The 15,602-nt window shown below is 40.7% G+C and overlaps 1 pseudogene; it reads left to right on the top strand.

The window, feature by feature from the left end:
- The first annotated feature begins 14,132 nt into the window (after positions 1–14,132).
- Positions 14,133–14,276, top strand: LOC122044524 (annotated as a pseudogene).
- Positions 14,277–15,602: the final 1,326 nt, after the last annotated feature.

The raw sequence follows: 15,602 nt of genomic DNA, 5'->3' as shown, positions 1-15,602 counted from the left end.
ATTTATAATGTCCGTATCTAGTACGGAATGTTGTCTTCTGTATATCAGATTCTTTAACTCTCAGATGATGATATCCGGACTGCAGATCAATCTTAGAATATACTAAGGTACCTATGAGATGATCAAACAAATCCTTAATCCGTGGTAAGGGGTACTTATTCCTGACAGTCACTACATTCAGCTGTCTATAATCGATGCGCAACCTTAGAGTATCATCCTTTTTCTTGATAAACAACACCGGAGAACCCCACGGAAAAACACTAGGGCGAATAAATCCCTTGTCCAATAGCTCCTGGAGTTGGACCTTTAGCTCGTCCAACTCTTTCAGCGCCATACGATATGGAGCTTTCGATGTTGGCACGGTCCCCAGAAGCAACTCAATAGCAAACTCCACTTGCCTTCTGGGAGGCAAGCCTGGTAGCTCATTTGGAAATACGTCCAGATACTCTCGGACTACTGGAACGTCTGAGAGTTGAGAACTACTGTTGTCCTCAGTATTAATCAAAGACAAAAGAAATCCCTAATATCCATGTGATAGCAGCTTCCGAGCCTGAATCGCTGAAATAATCAATATGTCATCATCCCTGATGCCAGTGAAATCCCACGAGGGTTGGTTCGGAGGTCGGAATGTGACCACCCTCGTCTGGCAATCAACCGTGGCATGATATGCAGACAGCCAATCCATGCCAAGGATAATGTCAAACTCGATCATTTCCAGTACTAATAAATCAACCATGAGTATTATGTTGCTAAAGTCTAACGGGAAACCTTTGACCTCCTGAGTGACATCCAATGTATCACCGGACGGTAGGGAGACGGTCAGTCACTGCAGTCTAAGAGTAGGTAGTCTACCTATGTCACTCATAAAGGCACGGGAAATAAAGGAATGCGAGCTACCAGTATCTATTAGCATGTTAGCGGATAATGCATAAAGTAAAATCATATCGCGGAAAATGGATCCGTCGGCCCGCTGCGCATCCTCTCTGGTAACCACACGAATACGTCCAGTCTCTTTCGGTGGGGAGGTGGTAGTACTGCCAAAGGCTGCTGCGTCTGAGTCTGAGCCTGCCACTGTGACGGTGTCGTGTACTATGCCAGAGATGGATATGTGGGCTTCGACTGATATTGTACTAGTGGCTGGGACTGCGTCTGGTACTGAACCAGTGACTGGGGTTACGGCTGGTACTGAACCAGTGGCTGGGGATGCAGATACTGAACTAAGGGTTGAGGCTACAGCTGATACTGAGGTTCCACGATAAACCTCTGTGGTACCATAAGGACACTGGAGTGCTCCTGTCCATGCATGTCATATGCAGCTGCTGCAGGGGGAGCTGTCCTCTGCTGGCGATGCGAAGGTTGACCTTTTTGCCCCCTTTGTTGAGCTTCGGCCTGGTTGTACTGACCTCTATGACCAGAAACTCCTGAAGCTATATGCTGACCCTTCAGCGAACAATCTCAGCTCATGTGCCTAGGCAGTTTGCAATAATAGCAAACTGACTGTCCCAGAGAGCAGGCTGATGCGGTGTGATCTCTGGACCCACACGGGGCACAGTGGATGTCACTGGCGGGTTGTTTCCGAGTCTACTGAGGAGGTCAGAAATGGCTTGATGAAGACCGCCTCGACTTCTGAGGCTGTCCAGATGCCCAGAAGTACCCTGACCTGGCCGACTACGACCACTCTACTGTTGTGTAGTCTATGGCTGCTGGATCTGTCCTGATGTCTGATCCGTCTGTTTCTTTTTCTTGTCCGGGTACGCTTTCTGGTGAGCTGACTCAATCATAAGAGCTCTATCCAATGTCTCCAGGTAGGAAGAATTACCAAAACCGGTAATTTTTACTTGCAGATGTCTATCCAGTCCCTGGACAAACTGTAGAATACGAGATCTGTCCTCAGCAACTAATTCTAGACAAAATCTGGCCAATCGATTAAACTCAGCATTGTACTCTATCATGGTGCGATTGTTCTGTCGTAGACTCAGAAAATCCTATCGGCGAGTCGTCTGATATGCCCGTGAAAAGTACCAGCTCTCAAAAGTTTCTCTGAATCTCGCCCAGGTAATGTTCTGCTCGCCTAGGATGGAGCACTGCATATCCCACCAGATATCGGCCTTGTCCCGGAAATGGAAAGCAGTCAGCTCTGCTTTCTCCGACTCTGAGCAAGCCATGTAGAAGAAGGTTCGCTCCATAGTCTCTATCCATGACTGGGCCACACTCGGATCGATCTCTCCGCGAAATAGTGTGAATCGACTTTTCATCGATTCTGCCAAAACTAGGATCCGAGCTCGTGTCGTAACTATATCAGGTAGGTGAGCAGGGACTACTGTGAGAACTGGCAGAACCACTGTAGCTAGTACTACAGGTGGTACAGTTGGATAGGCCGGGGGAAGTATCCTCGGTGCTGCTGCATAAGCTGCGACAGGTCCTACTAGTGACACTGTAGGGTCAATATAGGTGGGCACGACTGGAGGTACAGTAGGAGTAACTGGTGCTGCTGGTGCATGTGTCGGGTACGCAACAACAGGTACAGCTGGAGGAGGTGCCAGATACGTCGTAGGCACGACTGAAGGAGGTGCCGGATATGTCGTAGGCACGACTGGTGGAGATTCCGGATAGGCCGTTGGTGGCACCGCTGGTGGCACTGTGAATACCGTAGGAGTGGGTACGACGGGTACGGTTGGAGTAGGTACCTTTGAAACCATCGGAGTCTGAGAGCTCGACGAGCCCGCAGTTCCATGCGGAGCCTGTCTCTGATTGGTAGGCTCGACCCCAACAGATGTCTCTAGCGACTTTGTCGCCAAGGATTCCAATGTCCTCTTACGTGGACGTCCTGCACCACGTCTCGGAGCACGCGCATTTCACCTCATATATGTTAAATTGTATCTCAGATATTACTACAAGATCAAAATTATAAAAATTAACATTTTACCTATTTGCCGTCTGGAGATGTTATGTCGCTATCCAGCCCCCATTTATAACCTCGGAACTCCGATATGAGAAAATCGACGAAAATCCATACAAATCCGCAAATACCCAGATTACTCGAATAACCTGGGCTCTGATACCAAAAATATTGGTATTAGATTAACTCGAAAAATCTAGAACATGGAAAAGACAGGCATCGCAACCTGCTCTGATACCAAAAATATTGGTATCAGATTAATTCAAAAATTCATAACACTGAAACCTAAAATATTGGTATCAGATTAACTTAAAAATCTAAAACACGAAAAAAACAAAACACGTAAACCTACTCTGATACCAAAAATATTAATATCAAATTAACCCAAAAATCCAAAACGAAAAGCAAGTGTCGTATACCTTGCTCTGATACCAAAAATATTATCACGCCTCAGGTAGTCCCTGCCAGAAGAAATTTCGGCAGCATCTCCCCTGTACGGATGACAATATGAAACTTCCTACAAGACCCTCTAGGCCACATATACCTAGGCTAACACGGCCGGAACAATAATAATAAAATATAACTAAACAACCACGCAGTTTATATATTTCAACCTCTGGCTGACACAACCACGCAGTTTATATTTGAAAACCACCTACTCCACTGCTACGACGAAAAACTTAAAACCACAACAGAGAAAACAACGCAGTGGAAAACATAAGTAGTAGACCAAAACTCGATAAAAGATCCTCGAGTACAATCCTACATCACAAGTATATATAAATACATAACAAGGAACCAAAAGTCCAAAGAGTATAAAACTGTCGCAAAGCAAAGTGGTGGGGGACTGGTGACTGGAACCTCCTGACATCATCAACCTGAAATGGTAATATCAGCAGGGTGAGTCAACTCCTCAGCGGGTACCGGCTGACATGCATAGTAAGACATAACAACTAATAATAAATATGAGTGCAACCTCCTGGATATATATATAAAGGAAAAATGCAAATTTAAATAAAGGGGAGAAACTATACTAACCAGGACCTGAGTATAAGGTAAATAAGGTCGTCAGACCGAGGAGTATCATTATCCTGTATGCATGTCAATCATATGCATCCACCAAATATGCAGTAAATAAAATGCATCAAACACAACCAATAAATGCAATCATGCATATGATGCCAATGACATGGTCACCCCTGACGCTAGTCAGCCATCTCACACACGATGGTGAGACCGAGTGGGTAGAGCTATGACAACTGTGTACTCTGCCATCACTGCTCCCGATGAGTGACCGAGTGGACGGAATGCTGTCGGAGTACACCTATCCTCCTACCCCAAATCATAAGTGGGGGAGCTCAATGCTCTCATCTCCCTGAGATAATCCAGAGGAGGGATCCTTGTCCTACTACCACGCCGCGTCACACTACCCATGAGTGGACCAAGGGCTACAGAGCAACCTGCTGCAACATGTTGGGTTTTCGGGCCACAAAAAACCGCTTTTTTTGCGTTGCGGAAACCCCGAAACCCTAGCCACCGGATCCATGCGAAGAATAAAATTTTGAAAAACATTCACGTACGAGTTTCTGAGCCTAGATCTACAAGATAAGATCTTTACCCTTGATGCGAAGCCCTTCGCTTAATCCCGCTCGTCCAAAGTTCGCCGGATCTCAAGAGTATCAAGGTAGATACTCCTCTATGTGTATCCACACAAGCAAGAGATGGAGAGAAGCCACTAGGATGTGCTAGCACCCTTGATGGTCTCGGCAAAGATGAGGAGAGGGAGAGAGCTTGAGAGCTTGAGGAAGAAGAAGGAATGAATGAGAATCAATTCTCACTTGTAACTCCACAAAAAGTGGTCGGCCACCTTCAGAGGAGTTATATACTCCATGGAATTTCAAGAGTAAAAAATTCTTGATCTCCCTCATGAGGTGACACACCATGAAGTGGTCTTGATGATGTGGCACATCATCATTAGTCCACTTAATGCCAACTCACCAATGAGGTGACAAATGGTCAAGTCAAACTTGACCCTTCATCTTCCTCTCAAGTCAAGTCAAACTTGACCACTTCTCTCCCTTGGTTGATCTAATCTAACCATTGGTTCAAGTCAATTTTAATTTAATGAATCTTTATTCATTTTATTAAATTAATTAAATGAGTCTAAGTCCAAATTAGACTCACTTAACATATGAACCAAATTGAGTCCAACTCAATTAGCTCAATTTGGATTACTCTTAATCCAATTTGGTTCATCACATGAACCTAATCCTTTAGGTTCATCAAATGAACCTAATCTCCATCTAATTGCCCTTTGTGTGTGACCCTATAGGTTCTTATAATGTTGGCAATGCTCCTAAACCAATTTAGAAGCATAAGTAATGAGCGGTATCTAGCAACACATCATTACTACCCAAGTTATAAGAATGTTGAGATCCAACATCACCTTGTGACTACTAATTGTGACTCCTCACAATATATGACAAGTGCCCTTCTATCCTAGACATCTAGATTGATCAATGTGAGGCATAGACCGTGTCATCCTCTAATCAATCTAAATCTTGAACTCCAAGTAGACTCACTCGATCAAATGAGCTCAATATCTTATATTGACTCATTTGGGCATGGTCATACACTTAGTGGTCTCACTCTATCAAGAATATCGATGTCACTCCCGTCATATAGGAGGGATAGATCCCATCTACATCACTTACATCCCTCCGCATAATTTGTTACATACCCAGTAATCGCCTTTATAGTCCACCTAGTTACGGGTGACGTTTGACGAAGTCAAAGTACGTAACTCCTTATGTAGGGAACTATGGTGACTTCAGGTCCAAGGACTAATAGTCATACTAATAGCCACATGAGAAAGTATATGACACTCATATAACGATCGATGATACTTTCTCATGGTGGGTCATTCAGTATACATTCTCCAATGCATACCCATGTGTCAACTTGATATCTCCATATCCATGACTTGTGAGATCAAGTCATCGAGTTGACATACATGCTAGTCTCATTGCATTAACATTGTCCCTGAATGTTAATACTCGACTAGGAATGATTAAGAGTAGTGTTCCCTATATCATCTCACTATCGATTCAACCAATCGATTGATATAGGTAAGAACTTTCTACTCAAGGATGCTATTATACTTAGTTATTTGGCACTAATACAAGTAAGTATAATAACCAAAAAAAATAAATTCCTTTATTTATATACAAGAATATGATACAACGAGTCCATACAACAATCATCAAATGATTGGCTCTAGGGCTCTAATTAACAATCTCCCACTAGCACTAGTGCCAATCAGTGTAAGCTCTAAGCCCCAATGACCTAGTGTGACCATCATGCTTTCTCTGTGTCAAAGCCTTGGTCAAGGGATCTGCGATGTTAGCCTCTGTAGGTACTCTGCAAATCTTCACATCTCCTCTCTCGATAATCTCTCGAATGAGATGGAAGTGCCGTAGTATGTGTTTGGTCCGCTGGTGTGAGCGAGGTTCCTTAGCCTGCGCAATTGCTCCATTGTTGTCACAATAGAGCTTAATAGGGTCAGCGATGCTAGGAACCACCCCAAGTTCAGTGATGAACTTGCGGATGTAAACTGCCTCCTTTGCTGCTTCTGATGCAGCAATATACTCGGTCTCTATCGTAGAATCAGCTACTGTGTCTTGCTTCGAACTCTTCCAGCTCACAGCACCACCATTTATGCAAAACACGAACCCTGACTGCGATCGATAATCATCCTGGTCGGTCTGAAAGCTAGCATCACTGTAACCCTTTACAGCTAGCTCATCATCGCCTCCATATATCAAGAAATATTCTTTAGTCCTTCTTAAGTACTTAAGAATATTCTTGACTGATATCCAGTGACTTTCACCTGGATCTGACTGGTATCTGCTCGTCATGCTCAAAACATACGAGACATCAGGACGAGTACATAGCATTGCGTACATGATAGATCCTATGGCTGAGGCATAAGGGATCTGATCCATGCGGTCTCTCTCCTCTCTAGAAGAGGGACCTTAAGTCTTCGAAAGACTCACGCCATGTGACATCGGCAGAAATCCCTTCTTGGAGTTTTGCATGGCAAACCGTAGGAGTACCTTGTTAATATATGTACTCTGACTTAGGCCAAGCAATCTTTTAGATCTATCTCGATAGATCTGTATGCCTAGAATGCGGGATGCTTCACCTAAATCCTTCATTAAGAAACAAGTCCCTAGCCAAGTCTTGACAAACTGCAGCAAATGGATGTCTTTCCCAATGAGTAGTATGTCATCCACATACAATATGAGGAAGACAATTGTGCTCCCAACAACCTTCTTGTAGACACAAGGTTCATCTTCATTCTTGATGAAACCAAACTGTTTGATTGCATTATCGAATCGAAGATTCCAGCTCCGAGAAGCTTGCTTTAGTCCATAAATGGACCTATGCATCTTGCATACTCTGCAAATATGCTGTGGATCTACAAAACCCTCAGGTTGTGTCATGTACACATCCTCGAGCAGGTTTCCATTCAGAAACACGATTTTGACATCCATCTGCTATATCTCATAGTCATGGCATGCTGCAATGGCAAGCATGATCCGAATGGACTTAAACATCACTACTGGAGAAAATGTTTCATCATAGTCAATACCATAAATTTGCTTGAAACCTTTAGCTACCAAGCGACCCTTATAGATAAGTCCATCCATGTCAGTCTTTCTCTTAAAGACCCACTTACACCTAATGGGTTTAACGCCCTCAGGTGGATCAACCAAAGTCCATACTTGGTGGGTGTACATGGATTCCATCTCGGATCTCATGGCTTCTAGCCATTTCTCGAAATCTGGTCTCGTCACAGCTTCCTGATAGGAGGTGAGCTCATCCTCTATGAGCACAACGTCATCATGGTCAGACAAGAGAAATGAGTATCTCTCAGGCTGACGACGTACCCTATCAGACCTGCGAAGAGGTATGTCTACTTGAACTGGTTGTTGTTCCTCAACTCCTTGTGGAACAACATCATCCACAACACTTTGTGGTTCTAGTTCAACTTCCATCGAGGCTTCTGTGCTATGGTCCACATCTTGAATTTCTTCAAGATCGAACGTACTCCCACTAGTCTTTCTAGAAACAAAATCCCTTTCTAGAAATACCAGTCTTAGCCACAACTATCTTGTGTTGACTGGGAATGTAGAAGTAATATCCCTTCGTTTCCTTGGGATATCTGATAAAATAGCACTTGTCAGATTTGGGTCCCAGTTTGTCTGAGACTTGACGTCTAACATAAGCCTCACAACCCCAAATCCTCATAAAAGACACCTGGGCATTTCTCCCAGTCCATATCCTATATGGTATCTTTATTACAGCCTTGGATGGAACTTGGTTGAGAATGAAGACTGCTGTGTCTAGAGCATAGCCCCAAAGGAATGTAGGAATATCTATGTGACTCATCATACACCGTACCATATCTAATAAGGTACGATTCCTCCTTTCAGATACACCATTCCACTGTGATATTCCAGGAGGAGTGAGTTGAGATAGAATCCCACACTCAGCTAGATAGTCACGAAACTCATGGCTAAGGTATTCCCCACCTTGATCTGATCGAAGTATCTTAATACTCTTGCCAAGCTAGTTTTGTACTTCATTCTTGAATTCTTTAAACTTTTCAAAGGATTCTAACTTATGTGTCATCAGGTACACATAACCATATCTACTGAAGTCATCAGTAAATGTAATGAAGTACCTATAACCATCTCTAGCAGCGACATTGAAAGGGCCACATACATCATTATGTATAAGACCTAACAAGTCAGTCACTCTCTCACTATGTCCACTAAAGGGAGTCTTGGTCATCTTGCCTAGTAGGCATGACTCGCATGTCTCATATGATTCAAAATCAAATGAGTCCAGCAAACCATCTTTATGGAGCTGGGATAAGCGCTTGTCATTTATATGACCTAAGCGACAGTGCCAGAGATAGGTTTGGTTCATGTCATTTGACTTGAAACTCTTGGTACTTATGTTATAGATAGGGCTCTCAAGGTCTAGAATATAGAGTCCGTTCATCAGAGGTGCACTATAATAGAACATATCATTTAAATAAACTGAACAACATTTGTTCTTTATTATAAATAAAAACCCTTTCTTGTCCAAACAAGAAATTGATATAATGTTCTTAGTTAAAGCAGGCACATAACAACAATCATCCAATTCTAGTACAAGCCCAGAGGGCAGAGATAGAAAATAAGTCCCTACAGCAACAGCAGCAACCCGTGCTTCATTGCCTACGCGTAGGTCCACCTCGCCCTTCGTCAATGCCCTGCTATTTCTCAGCGCCTGCACATTAGTACAAATGTGAGAAGCACATCCGGTATCTAATACCCATGATGAATAAATAGATAGATTGACTTCTATAACATATATACCTGAAGTGGAAGTCTCACTTCTCTTCTTCTTAAGATCTTTCAGGTAGACTTTGCAGTTCCTCTTCCAGTGCCCGGTCTGACCGTAGTGGAAGCAGGTAGGCTTCAGTGCTTTGCCTTTGCCCCTGGCTTGGGACTTTCCCTTGCCTTTAGACTTGCCCTTGCCCTTGTGTTTCTGAACCATCAGAATAGAGTTGGGCTTAACCTTCTTAAGGTTGAGCTCAGCAGTTCGTAACATACTAAGTAGTTCGGGCAGTGGCTTGTCAATTTCGTTCATGTTGTAGTTCATGACAAATTGACTGTAGCTCTCTGGCAAAGACTGCAAGATCAGGTCAGTGGTCAGCTCTTGGCCAAGTGGGAATCCCAACCTCTGTAGATTCTCTATGTACCCAATAATCTTGAGTACATATGGACCTACGGGAGCCCCATCTGACATCTTGCACTGAAATAGTGCCCTTGAGATCTCAAATCTCTCGTGTCGTGCTTGTCCTTGATATAGTTGACGAAGATGTTCAACCATATCATAAGCACCCATTAACTCATGTTGCTTCTGAAGCTCAGAGTTCATGGTTGCAAGCATAAGACATGACACATCTAATGCATCATCTTGATGCTTCTTATAAGCATCTTTGTCAGCTTGCGTGGCATTGGCAGGAGGAGCCTCCGGAATGGGTTGCTCCAGAACGTACAGTTTACCCCGAAACCCATCTTTGTCAGCTCGCGTGGCATTGACAGGAGGGATCCTTGTCCTGCTACCACGCTGCGTCACACTACCCATGAGTGGACCAACGGAGCCCTTAACAGAGTAACCTGCTGCAACATACCCTACCTGATAAAAACCACTAACCCATGAGTGGTTGTGTGTGCAGATCCATGTAACTGGCGATGTGCTCAACAATAATGGAGCCGACTATCACACAGTATGCAATCATGTGAAATGGTGCATGACACTAAGCATGGAAATATCCTGATATTATCCATCTCTATCTAATGTGTACCAAAAGGTATATGGATCAAATAAAATATTCTAGGTACACAGGTCAGGTATAATAGAATAAATTTAGGTCCTGAACATAATGAGGCATAGTATGTCATTACCTTAAGGACATAAATAATTAAAGGAACATGAATGCAAAAGTAGGTAATAAATACAGCATGCTCAGATAATAGATAATGACATACCAATGTAGAAATGAACATAAATATTACTACTCGTTAAATATTACTATGCATATCAAACGACAATATCTTAGAAGATAAGTCAAAATACCCGCCTCAAAAAGTGGTGATCGTATCTGAAATAAACCCCACGTTAAGACGCCTTCTTGAATCAAATCCTATAATACATGATATACAAATTTAGCTAATTACATATAAATTAATTAGCTAAATTATATCCCCGAGAAGCTAACCTAAATCCAAATCCAATTATAAACCCTAATTGGATCATCTAACTCCTCAATTAATTCTAACAAATCCCTTTAAATTAGGACTTGCAATAAGCATAATCAATCTCAACAACTTAATCTAAATCAGTACTAAATGTAATAATTTCATAGCACAACTTACCCAAAAATCCGTTTGTTCCTGAATCAATCCACTGTTAGAAAAACCTCCTTAACAGCACTGCCAGCCAAAGCCAATTTTAGTCATGCTGTTGTTGACAACCTGAGCTACAGTGGCTGGATCAGACAACTAACCTCAATATCTCAAAATTGTAAGATGATATCAGATCAAAGCCAAGCATTTCTTACCCAAATATGATATCTCATCTGCTGAACCACCATTGGAGAAAACCACAGTCCAATTATCCCTCAAATATGCCCGCCTAAAGCCCTAAAATGGATCCACCGATTTCCCTCAGATGAAATCTGGATGCGGCTGTGGTTGTGAACTAGAGCAGAGGGCACTAGGGCATCGGGAGGTGACTGCAGTAGGCGGTAGTGGATTTCGATCAGTGGAACAACGCCTCGAGTATGTGGCTCAGGCTTCGTCGGCAATTTGCCGCAAGGTAGTGGCTGCGGTGAAGAGAAGAATCGACAACAGTGTAAATCAGAGAGAAGCAAAAGAAGAAGAATAGATCGAAGTTAACTTACCCTCCGAGTCTAGAACACCCTCCACGCCGACAATCTAGGGCTAGGGCACGGGTAGAAGAGCGGCTTGGGTTCTCCCTCTTCCAGTCGAAGATCACTCACGCAAGGGAGGCGATCGGGAGAAAGAGTGACTGAAGGCGATCGGGAGAAGGGCTTGGTCAGCGGTGGCTCGAGCGTCGCCGATGCTTGGGCAAGGAACTCGACATCGGGCGATTTAGAGAAATCAAGAGAGATGGAAGATCGGCAAATGCAGAGGAGATCGGGAGAAGAAGTGACCAACTTCTCCTTGTCTGCCCCTTTTGTGTGTAAGAGAGGAGATGAAGCGTCTCGGTGGCGGCATCGGTTGGAGGAGATGAAGGGATTGGGAGAGTCGGCATGGGTCTGGGGAGTCGGCGAAGAGAAAAGAAAATGATTTTTTAAAAAGAAAAGAAAAATTAAAACTTTTTCTTATTTAAATGGGCAGCCTAAACAGGCTTTCCCAGACCTATATTTATCCCCGTAACCTACAACATACGGTCTCCGAAAAATTTCTAAAAATTTCAATAAGATTATTCGTCTATTTAACCTTATTATTTAGTTAATAATTTGGGTACCGTATTTTACATGTAAGGAGAGAGATGTCGTTGATCTGTACGAGGAGGCGTGTGTCAGAGGTTGTTTCGAAGAATGAAGAATGAAGAATGAAGTCACATAACATTCACCCATAAATGGACATTTATGATAGATGTGACAACCGAATCATTACACTAGTAAAGCATCTTTCCGTGCATCCTTGGTACTCTCTTCTGAATTTTAAATAGCCAACTCCTGACAAGCAGTTTTTGAAAAAATATTACCAAGTGCCCAAGGGGCAAATGAAAACATGAGTTTTCGAACGACCTTATTAAGGGGGGCAAGCGGATGAGAATCATACTTGAGTTCAGTCAGTCGACCACATATCCTTCAATTAGACTTGAAATTGAGGCTAGTGATATTGGATGTAGCGAACGGACCCAGGGAATGACGTGACAATTAAAGTCAAGGTGAGGTGGCAGTTAAAGTTAAGAGAAGATGACATCCCCTACCCGACTTTGTTATTTGCCCAGTGCTAAGGCCAACAGTGCCAGGCTGATCGGATCATAAGCCATTCGGACTAAGGCCAGTCGACCCTTAGGGTGATCGAACATAAGAGAGTTAGTGCTTTATTCTTGAACTAGAAGTTTAGCATGTCGGTCATTCAATAGTAGACCGAATTTAAGGGAGGTCCGATCAACCATGAGTCTGGTCAGCATAAGGGTCGACCTCCCCGATTCTTATAAATCTATATACAAACCAGACTAGATTTCCAAATCTTAGGATTCACTTTACCTATAAAACATTTTATGGACGATTAACCTAAAGTATCGATCGAACCTCTCATAATACAATTACATCTCACTGTGTCGCTAATTACATGGACGACCAGATAAAAGGCCGGTCAGGCCTAGGATACTTATCTTTATATTGTTTTCCAAACAGATTTCCGGCACGCCTAGTCTATCATATTATTTCTTGAAGGGATTTCCAACACTCCCAGTTTGTCATATTACTACTCGAAAGGATTTTCAACACACCCAATGTAGTATTTGCCAAGCAAGATTGTTAGCGCCATTCATCACATAACCAAACAGCTTAATGCAAGGACAAGTATAAAAATGACTAACCTTATAGGCCTGCCGATGCATACTTAACAGACAAGTTGGTCAGATAATCTCAATAATCTATCAGAATAACAACTATATGTCAAAGAATATTTTTCTAGAACTTTCTTCAAGAATTATACTATTTCTCATTAGCCGACTACTTGTTATAGCATATTCCTTCAGTTATCTCATCAATGACATAAACTATAAATGACAAAAGATGTACATATATGGATAAGGAAAGATTTCTCGGATAATTATAACACATTGTCGAGGTTGTACACATTACCTGACAAACTCTGATATTTTTCGCCATCTTATAATTACGGAAGTCATGTGAGGTGGTATATAAAGGGGGTCCTCTCAATTGATAATGTATGTTCTATCAACATCTCAGGCTTACTCTTGCACGCACGTTCTTTACTATTCTTCATTTGCCCTATTAGAATTTATGCTTACTTGAGCGTCGGAGGGCCATTGTCAAGGACTCCCTCCCTGATTTTTGGACACTAACATCCTGTTTGCTCATTTGAGTGTGTGCAAAGTTGAAGGGAAGCCTCTCCTTTGATTAAAAAGTCTTCTCCTAGTCAACAACCAAGCCACCATAGCCAGCACGCCATCTCTTCAGTTTTTAGATAAGATTATATTTGGCGCTGTTTATAGGAACTTTAGGCTGAATCTAAAGAGTGAAGATGGAAGAAGCTGAATGATTCACTACCGCCACTCTATCTCAAGAGGATTTTGAGTTATTGTTACAACCCGAGCTCAAAAAATGATGCAACAACAACAAGCGGCAGCCGCTGACATATTGCCTCACAACCTGGCTAATAACATATTGTTAGAGGATTAGATAAAATTATAATAAAAGGAATTTTTTTCATTAATCAATTAGGGATCTAAAGTTCGAGACTCAGCTATGACATATTATTAAGAATTTTTCTCATTAATCAATTAGAAATTTAGAGTTCTTTTTAGTTTCACATCTTAGAATTGACAACTCTGCGAGAAGAGAATTTTCTATAAATATCTTGGGTCGTTAATGTTAGAAAACATACTTTTTGTGACTTTTTGACTAATATCAAGTATGATATTAAATTAATTTTTTATAAGGGGGAGTCTGTTATAGTAGCTTATTGTTGGGATTCTCAAGTGTCACCCTAGCATTGCACTATTACATGGGTCTGACACATCCTTGCCTAATTTATCTTTTGGTAAGATTAAATGTAGTATTTGTTCTTATCAATTTAATATTTAATATAAAGAATTAAATTAATTTTTTATGAAGGAGAGTTCGTTATTCGTACGTGTTCATGTATTACACTACACACGTAACTAGGGGTGGAGCCATGTATAATTTAAGTGGGGTAGTTGTTCCACCTTAATTTTTTATAAGTACCTCTAGAGGTATTTAAAATTATAAAAATATTATAGGTTTCCCCTACTTAAAAAAATAAAAATAGAAGTAATACCTAAAAATTAAAATTATTTTTTATAATCCAATATTACCTCATGCATGTGCAAAATCACTAGTGTATATAAAAAAGACTGGTTAGATCGAACATATATTCTTTACTTATTTGTCAAACTAAAATCTAACTGATTTAATGATACCCGATTTTCCTAAAAAATTGTTGGATTTTTAAATTTTGTTAGATTTTATAGTTGATTAGATTTATAGAAAAATATCACTTTTAAAAAATTTATGAAATAGTCTCTATTCCATATTTTTACTAAGATATTCAGGTAAAATAATAACTAAAAGCACAAAGAACTATTTTTTTAATTTTAAAATTAAAATATTTATTTATATTTTAAAATAATATTATTAGAAAAATTAATTTTTAATTATTGTTATCTTAAATGAAAATCCTTTTACATGGAGATATATATATTTTTAAATAAATTATAATAATTGATGGAATAATATAAAGAGGAGTATTAAAAATGGCTAGATTTTAAAAAATATTAAAGAGACCTTCCCTATTAAAAATTATGACACCTCTCACTTTCTAAAATCTCTCAGTGTTCTTTAGTAATCACATATAATATAAAGTCTCAATTTAAATTCATATGTGCTATATGAATTTTTATATTAAACTTTTATTAAAACCATTCATCCGCCGTTGTTTCAGGTAAAAAATAAATAAATAAACAACAAAGTAAAATATGAAATTCACTTGAACTTCTATCTTTGTGAAGTATTCAATTTTCAGAAGACTCAAACTTAACTTAGTTTCCAATTAGTCTTTCATTATCTAGTCTCCTATAATTTTTATTACCTAATTTTTAACTAAGTCTTCTATAATTTCTTAGTCGTGTTAATACTTTCATTGCCTAATATTGATAGAACTTATACTGCCAAGTTTCACTAAGTCTTTCCACCAACCATCCTATTTAAACTCTTCATTCACTTCCAAACTTCAAGTCAACCTTGACTTTATTTGTATTTTAGGGTTAACTTAATCAATTATGATCAAATTATTTAGTCACCCTTACCTAAATTCCTTTAAATATATTGTTC

This window comes from Zingiber officinale, chromosome 2A (assembly GCF_018446385.1).
Source record: "Zingiber officinale cultivar Zhangliang chromosome 2A, Zo_v1.1, whole genome shotgun sequence".
Lineage (NCBI taxonomy): Eukaryota > Viridiplantae > Streptophyta > Magnoliopsida > Zingiberales > Zingiberaceae > Zingiber > Zingiber officinale.
This window is presented reverse-complemented; position numbering and strand designations above follow the sequence as displayed.